The sequence below is a fragment of the Toxorhynchites rutilus genome, chromosome 2, assembly GCF_029784135.1.
Source record: "Toxorhynchites rutilus septentrionalis strain SRP chromosome 2, ASM2978413v1, whole genome shotgun sequence".
NCBI classification, from domain to species: domain Eukaryota; kingdom Metazoa; phylum Arthropoda; class Insecta; order Diptera; family Culicidae; genus Toxorhynchites; species Toxorhynchites rutilus.
This window is the reverse complement of record NC_073745.1, coordinates 304,958,063-304,967,464: the sequence shown is the minus strand read 5'-3', so window position 1 is coordinate 304,967,464 and position 9,402 is coordinate 304,958,063.

Genomic DNA, 9,402 nt, shown 5'->3' with positions numbered 1-9,402 from the left:
TTTCAATAGAGGTTTTGTCAGACAAATTACACCCTCGGGGTCTGCCTCCTCTATTGAATAATATGTTATATAACTTGCTTTGTGAGAAGCATTTGAACTTTTCTCACGGAGATTCGGCAGTAAGTCGGGTCTCTTACATGGGCCTCCCCCAGGGCTCATGTTTAAGCCCCCTTTTGTACAACTTCTATGTAAGCGACATCGACAATTGCCTTACACAAAATTGCAGCCTAAGACAACTTGCAGATGATGGAGTGGTGTCTGTCGTAGGATCAAACGAATCCGACCTGCAAGGACCCTTACAAGATACTTTGAACAATTTTTCAACCTGGGCCATTGGGCTAGGGATCGAATTCTCCACGGAGAAAACAGAGATGGTGGTTTTTTCTAGGAAGCATAGACCAGCAAAACCAAAGCTTCAACTTTTGGGTAAACCGATCACTCATGCTATGTCATTCAAGTATCTTGGGGTTTGGTTCGACTCCAAATGTACTTGGGAGGCCCATATTAGGTATCTGAGTAAAAAATGTCAACAAAGAATAAACTTTCTCCGTACAATTACCGGCACCTGGTGGGGAGCCCACCCCGAAGATCTTATAATGTTGTATAGAACAACTATTCTCTCAGTGATGGAGTATGGCAGTTTCTGTTTTCAATCAGCTGCCAAAACACACTTAATTAAACTCGAGCGAATTCAGTATCTTTGTCTCCGTATTGCGTTGGGATGTATGCCCTCAACGCATACCATGAGTCTCGAGGTTTTGGCAGGCCTACTCCCACTAAAAGATCGCTTCAATTTATTATCACTTCGGTTCTTCATCCGGTGTAAGGTCATGAACCTATTGGTGATCGGAAATTTTGAGCGGCTGATCGAGCTAAATTTTCACTCCGGATTCATGAGTTCATATCATGAATTCATCTCCATGCAGGTTGATCCTTCTTCGTATATTCCCAACCGTGTTTGTTTCCCTGACTACATCAATTCCTCTGTGCATTTTGATCTGTCCATGAAGCAAGATATCCATGGATATTCAGATTACCAACGATCGAGGATCGCTCCAACGATCTTCGATGAAAAATATAGGGGTATCAATTGTGATAATATGTACTTTACTGATGGGTCCACTATAAATGAGTCCACAGGATTTGGAGTGTTCAACGAATTTTTTAGCACCTCACACAGTCTTCAGAATCCTTGCTCAGTGTATATTGCTGAATTGGCAGCGATACACTGGGCGCTGGACAGCGTCGCCTCACGACCTGTTGAACACTATTACATTGTAACGGATAGTCTTAGCTCTGTCGAAGCTATCCGTTCAGTGAGGCCGGAAAAGCACTCGCCGTACTTCCTTGAGAGAATACGAGAAATTTTGATTGCTTTATCCAGACGCTGTTATGTCATTACCTTTGTGTGGGTCCCTTCTCATTGCTCAATTCCGGGTAATGAGAGGGCTGACTCATTAGCAAAGGTAGGTGCGATTGAAGGCGATATTTATCAGCGTCAAATCGCCTTCAATGAATTTTACTCTTTAGTCCGTAAAAATACCATCGCTAACTGGCAACGCAAATGGAACGAAGATGAATTGGGCCGGTGGCTTCACTCGATTATCCCTAAGGTTAGCCTCAAACCATGGTTCAAAAGTCTGGACTTGAGTCGGGACTTTATTCGCACCTTCTCCCGACTCATGTCCAATCACTGTTCGTTAGACGCGCTACTCTTTCGTTTCAATCTGGCCGGCAGCAATATCTGCGTTTGTGGCCGAGGTTACCACGACATCGAACACGTTGTTTGGTCGTGTGAGGTGTATCTTGTTGCCAGATCGAATTTAGAGAACTCCCTTCGGGCTAGAGGAAGGCAGCCCAATGTGCCGGTGAGAGATGTGTTGGCTCGGTTAGACCTTGATTACATGTCCCAAATATATGTTTTCCTTAAATCTATCGATCTTCGTGTGTGATTATCCTTATATCCTTATACCCTCCATTTCTTCCTTTGTGAGTAATTGGTCCGCTTGCTATAAACAGGAGAATGAAATGTAAATTCACAACAGATGTACGAATAGATTTAAGAATTGAATGTGTGTGATTATCAACATTGTAATAATTTCCTTATACCCCATCCTTTTCCTGAGAAAATGTCACCCTTTTAATCTCGAGTCCACCACGAGTAATCGGTTTCCCACATTACTAACCATAGATTTAAGAAAATTGTTCATATATATAGTTTTAAAAATATATTTAAGATTTCGGCTCCTTTAAACTTATGTAACTGAGCCTGTAAAAATAAACGAATTTATATAAAAAAAAACATATTCATAAAGAGTAAACAGTAAACTAATCAATTTTTCAGGTAGATAGGTAGGTATTCACGTAGGAGAAGAAAAAAAACAATATATTTAAAATATATATTTAACAAAAGCTGTCCCCTTTGTATAGTCCTACGTCACTCCGGTTATGTCCCCGACATTACCCACCCGTCTTTTTTTTTAGTACATATTAATATTAACCCGTTTTATGCCAAGCGTTCGAAGAATCGAACAGCAACTTCGATAATTTTTCATGACTTTGGAAAGCAAGCATATGGTAAGGTTTAGGGATCAAATGATAGCTCAGTCTATTAGCTACCACCTACTATCAATATCATTCAAATTTGTATCATTTTATTGGGCATTAAAATCGGTCTAAAGCAACTATGTGCGGAAAGTACATAACCTCACACAAGCTAACAAAAAACAAGACCTTGCAAAATTAAAAAATTTGTTAACTTTTATACAACATTATGTTGATAAAAGATCACACATTGTGATGTAGGAAAAAAAAAACCATTGGATTAAACCTCCTACAGGAACAAAAAAGGAAGGGTTTTGGCCAATGTTTTTGTTTGGTGCTTTTTTGATTTTTTGTCATTTTCCGCAAAACGGAAGAAAGGAAAAAAATCATTGTATTTGTTTACGCTTAAGATGAATTAATATGGGAGGTGCGGTATGATATATAGATTACGAACTATTCTCATGTTCACCAAGTTTTTTTTTATGTATAATCAGTTGAGCCGTTTGGGAGGACCACGAACATCGTGACATGAGATTTTTATATATATAGATACCAGCTGACCCGGCAAACTTCATCACGTCGAGAATAGTTTTTTTGTTATGAGTACATTCACGTATGACATTCCTAGTACTCTGCCAAAACTCGTCATTGATGTATATTCACAATTCTCGTTCAAGATCCTTCAATCACTTGCAAATAACATGATTCTCCGTCTCATGGAATACATGTTTCATATAAAAATATAATTAAATAAAGACAACTCAAATCGGACGATTCCTTTCTCGTGTTTTACGTTAGTTTCATTTATACATTCAAACATCAAACATCAAATGGAATTTCTGCATTTTCCCATTTTCCTTCAGTGTTTTCCGAAAATTTTCATTTGTTATGTTTGTTCCGAATATGGTTGGTTGAAATATGTATGATATTTTTATGGGACCCCCCTTCCCCTTCCAGAGAAGGGAGGAGTGTCATACCATCATACGTATATTTATTGTACTGTAAAATCTTCCCATTGAAATTTTGGTTCCATTTGTTTGATTGGTTCTCGAGTTATGCTAAAATATGAGTAGCGGGGAGAAGTGTCGAACCACCAGAGAAACATTTATCGTCCTCTAAAACCTCCATATGTCGAATTAGGTTCCATTTGCTGGAATATTTCTCGAGTTATGCATTTATTGCGGACTCCTTCTACATACTGAATACTGATCAAAAGTGGAGAAGGGAAACAAAAACCGAAAATCAAACACGATTCCGCGTGTGTATGTAATTTTTGCGGCTTCGATATTAAGCATTTTGAGTGTTTTAGTTTTAAAATTCAATTCGTTGATGGTTACATCTCGGTTTGTTTGTTAACTGAGAGGCGAAATGAGGTATGTATGGAAAAGTAAATTCTTTTGTGAGCCTTTTGGTCGGGTGAAACTGAGAGTTGCCAGTTGCCAAAAGTCTGTTTAATCTATTTCTAATGAATGTCCTGCGTCTATAAACGAATCAATCGCCAAAGTTGTACTGTTCAGAAGCTGACTGGAACCAAAAGCAAAATAGTTGACGGTCTATCTCTGAAGCATTCATATATTTACTGTACATGTTCCTCAATGTAGTCGGTATAAACCTACAGTGAAATCACCCGACACAGGGAATAAATATTGAGTATGACTTACCGGCTCGACAGTTGTCTGTTGTAAGAGGAAATGATGCCCAATGTATGGCTAACTAGTGTTGCCAGTATATAATATCAACATCACTGCTATACTGTCAACTGCGAGGGATAGGACGTTGTGTCTTTCACGCACCTCACATCTTCCTTCTCCCTTATTCTTTTTATGTTATTTTACTTTTTTGTGTCATGATTTGTCATTTCAATTTATTTTAATTTCTTCAATCAACGCTATAGAATTCTTGAAATAGTGTAAACGGATTAAAAAAATATACTGCTGCGTGCATTTTATCTGATTACAATCCCAACGGTCTATACTGATCTGCATACTCTATCTATTCTTACCATTTGCGTAACACTTGTAAAACGGTTTAAAATTCAGAAAGGTGTTTTGTTATGAGCATGATTTTTTAAAGGAACGAAAAATGGCGGCAAATTCTCTGGGTGATATCCATAAATGCAGTTCGATAATGCTGACGTAATATGTTTACATCCAAATTGGATGTCTACTTGCGGGAATGGACTGCCTTGTTTTGTATACTTTGGCTAGTGCCTATATATACCAGATGAAGCAATCATGTGGCATTCTCGAATTTATGTGAAAGAGAAGGAAGGATTTTGTAGAATTTCATTCTCACACAGTTCATCTCTCGTATCTCGCTCTCGCATGTGAAAATGCGAAAATGGCATACCCTAGCAATAACAAAACAAACAACCCCCGCTCGACAAACCGTAATCCTCTTCCTATTGAAGTAATGATGTTGCTTCACTTGTATATATAATCATGGGCTAGATCTAAGTAAGTACTGCACGCACTCAATAGATATAAGCAAGTACTGTACGCACTCAATAACACGCAACTGTCAAAATTGTTCATTGCTTGTGTTTTTTTTATTCTTTTCTTGTTCCTGTATCATCTAAATTTCCACAGAGTCAAATTATAAATACTCGCATACAGAAAAACCTACCAGGAAATGGCAACGAAAATATCCGTAGTTTCTCCATACGCTGCACACCGGAACAAATATCCACGTTATTAACGGGAGAAGCTACATACATTCCAACTATCTGCTCCGCCACCATTCTTTTGCTGAAGCGGTTGTCCCAACACGCAGCTTTCTTAGACGGTTGTCCCGACACGTCTCTTCCAAGCGGTTTCCCAACACGCGGTTTTCAGGCGGTTGTCCCGACACGCCACTTCCAAGCGGTTTCCCAACACGCAGTTTTCAGGCGGTTGTCCCGACGCGCCATTTTTCCAAGCGGTTGTCCCAACACGCCTATTTTTCAAGCTGTAATTCCAACACGCAGTACCTCTGGCGGTTGTCCCGACGCGCCATTTATTTTCACAGACGGTTGTCCCAACACGCCATATTTTTAGAATTTCTTTTCTCTATGTCGAGTGATTTCACTGCATATTTAAATATCCGGCAGGATCGCCAATGTGAAGCATTCATATATTTACTGTACATGTTCCTCAATGTAGTCGGTATAAACCTACAGTGAAGTCACCCGACACAGGGAATAAATATTGAGTATGACTTACCGGCTCGACAGTTGTCTGTTGTGAGAGGAAATGATGCCCAATGTATGGCTAACTAGTGTTGCCAGTATATAATATCAACATCACTGCTATACTGTCAACTGCGAGGGATAGGACGTTGTGTCTTTCACGCACCTCACACTATCCATTCCTACAGCTGAAAAACATAACATCACTTCTAGGTTGACTAATTCGATTTATTCATCATTTAACGAACAATCGAGCTCAAACCTTGGTTGAATAAAATTATTTCTCTCACGAGCGATAAACTTCTACGCTTCGTATATTACAAACCTGTCCATATTACCTCGTTTGGTTTTCAGAGAACTGCAACATTTGAATCCATTTGGTATAAGATTTTTTTCCTTTCCTATCACTATGATGGGATTGGGCTTGCTATCACGATCATAAATTGAAACAAGATACTTTTTAATGGTCTAGGTGGAGTCAGAATCGGCAAGAAAGTAATGTAGTCAATTTTTGGGATAAAAGTGGTGTTGTTCAAGAATTATTGAAAAATCGTCCTAAATAGAGAATTATAAAACATAATGAAAATTTGTGAGAGAGGAACTTTAACTCTTCGCACAGCTCCAAATCATTGCGAATTAAAGTAAATTGTAGTACGAGTTGTTTCAACATACCCCGTAATCGCAAGACTTAGCGCCCTCTGACTTCTGGCTAAGCTGACTTAGCTCGTAGTTTAGCATTCATGTGTAGCAAACAATAGCAGGCTATAGCAGCCTAGGAAGCGTATTTCCACAGGCTTCCGGATATTGAGTAATGCAACTATTGCTGCACCCCTCGGCTCCATAGCCGAACGCGAGTGCGTGAGCGGTCACTAACAATACTATAGCTAATCCGAACATTCGAGAAAACGTAGCGACAAAGACGTGTTTCATATTTCTTTACTCGTTAAATAAATTCATTGTTTCTTGATCAGTTTAACTAGTTTCGGCTATTTATTCCCACGGCATAGTAACCTCAACAGGTTATGGGCCCAGAATAGCGCGGAAGTAGTTAAAAGTTGTGAATTTCGAGGCGAAATTTTTTTGGTGAAACTTTGCATTTTGAAATCGCGTCGCGAGTGCGGAAAGCAAAATAGCAGAGGCGAAAGTGAAATTGGATAAGTTGAACGACAAAAATTTCGCGATATGGAAATTCAAAATGGAGCTTTTGCTGACGAAAGAAGGGTTGTCCAGCATAGTGTCGTCGGAGAAACCGGAAGCAGCAGCAGAGCAGGCGGCCTGGCTAGTGAATGACGGGAAGGCCCGGGCTATGATCGGCTTGGCGGTGGAGGACGATCAGTTGGTTCACATCATCCGGAAACCGACAGCGAAGGCTATGTGGGAGTCTCTAATCAAAATCCACGAAGAAACGTCGCTATCCACGACGCTTCATGTTCTGCGAAAGTTGTGCTCGATGAGATTTTCGGAGGAAGGAAATCTATTGGACCATCCGAACGAGATGACCGCGTTACACAATCAGCTAGAAGTGATGAATGAACGGCTGAAAGATCGAGTGTTCATGGCGCTGATTTTATCGAGCCTTCCGGCGTCATATGGCAGTTTAATTAACGTGATCGAAAATCGTGAGGAAAGAGAACTAACAGTGGATTATGTGAAGAGTAAATTACGCGACGAGTGGCGTCGTCGCCAAGAGTGTGGACAAAATGAAATTGAAAAAGAAAATGCGCTTAAAATAATGAATGCTGCAAGTACTCACCGTGGTGGAAAATCAAAGTCGGCAGAATTCAAAGTTAAGAAAAAGAACAATAAGTGTCATCACTGCGAGCAAGAGGGCCATTTTAAACGCAACTGCCCAAAATTAGTCAAAGAACGGCAGGAATCAAAATCAAAGGACGCAAGTGCTAAAGTGAATCTGGCTGCTGAAGTTTCGGGGGAGTTGGAAATGTGTTTGATGGCTGCGTCATCGTGTGAGGCTAACCGGTGGTACTTGGACTCCGGTGCAACGTCACATATGACGAGCGATAAAACGGTGCTGAGCAACATGAGCCAAGTGAAGCAACCCGAAATCTGTTTGGCTGATGGAACCAGAATTCAATCGAGCGGCACTGGGTGCGGTAAGCTGATGTCTGTTGCTGGCAGTGGTGCGAAGATGGCGGTAACCCTGAAGGATGTCTATCACGTACCGTCCCTTGCGGGGAATTTGCTCTCAGTAGGCAACATTTGCGACCTTGGATATAAAGTGTTATTCGAACGAGAAGGGTACAAGGTTTTGCGAAATCAAGATACAGTTCTGGTTGGTGAGCGACATGGCGGACTGTATCGACTGAAACAGTTTTCTGAACATGCATTGTTGGGCAAGGTAAATCACCCAGATTTATGCGAACACCTGTGGCATCGAAGACTGGGTCATAGAGATACAAAAGCAGTTTTGAGAATTGTTCGAGATGAACTAGGTTACGGCCTAAAAATGCAAAAATGTGATGTTAAGTGTATTTGCGAAGTTTGCTGTGAAGGAAAAATGAGTCGATTGCCGTTTCCAAAAGAATCTCTGACCAAGTCAGAAGCAGTAGGCGATATAGTTCATTCTGATTTGGGTGGCCCCATGGAAGTGGCAACACCGAGGGGCAACATATACTTTATGACAATGATAGATGACTTCAGCGGCTATACGATGGTCTACGTACTGAAGACAAAATCAAATGCCGAATCGAAGATTAAGGAATATTGTACAATGATGAAAAATCAGTTTGGAAGTCCTCCAAGAATTATACGTACAGATGGAAGAGGAGAGTATTCCGGATTGTCACTAAAGCAGTATCTTTTGGAAAACGGCATAATACATCAACGAACGGCTCCATATTCCCCCCAACAAAATGGAAAGACGGAGCGGAAGAATCGTTACTTGGTGGAAATGGTCAGATGTATGCTCTCGGAGTCTGAACTTTGTAAGCAGTATTGGGGCGAGGCGATTGCTACTGCAAACTACTTGCAGAATCGTCTACCGTCATCGACTATTGAAAAGACACCTTATGAGTTATGGTTCGGTAAGAAACCATCATATACACATATTCGAGTATTTGGTTCATTGGCGCATGTCCGTATTCCGAAAGAGAAACGTTTGAAGCTAGACAAGACATCGAAGCAGTTGGTACTTGTTGGCTATGCTGAAGGGCAGAAGGCCTATCGTTTCTTAGATCCCGACACCAACGCGATCACCGTTAGTAGAGATGTAGTGTTCGAGGAACACCCGATTGGAAAAGATCTACAGCGGTCTGGTGAAGCTGGTGAAGAATCGCACTTTCAAGAATCAGAAACAAGCGCCGCAGAAGAAAGTATATCTGTATCACTTCGAGGAACTGGGAATGGAGAACCTATTGATTCCACCGAGAAGGAAATGCATGATGAACAAAATGACTCATTGTATGAAAATGCATCGGAAGGCAATTCGTCGTTTCATGGGTTCCCCTGGACGAAATAGCAAGACGTTCATCGAGAGGAACGAAAGGAATACCTCCGAGCAGATTGATCGAAGAAATCTTTGCAGTTGGTACTCTTCCCATAGAGGAGGAGGTAGAGCCGAGGACCCTAAAGGAGACTCTGAGCTGTGAAAAGAAGTCCGAATGGATGAAAGCTATGCAGGAAGAGCTCAAGTCACATGCTTCGAATGGTACATGGAATCTCGTTGAGTTACCTGA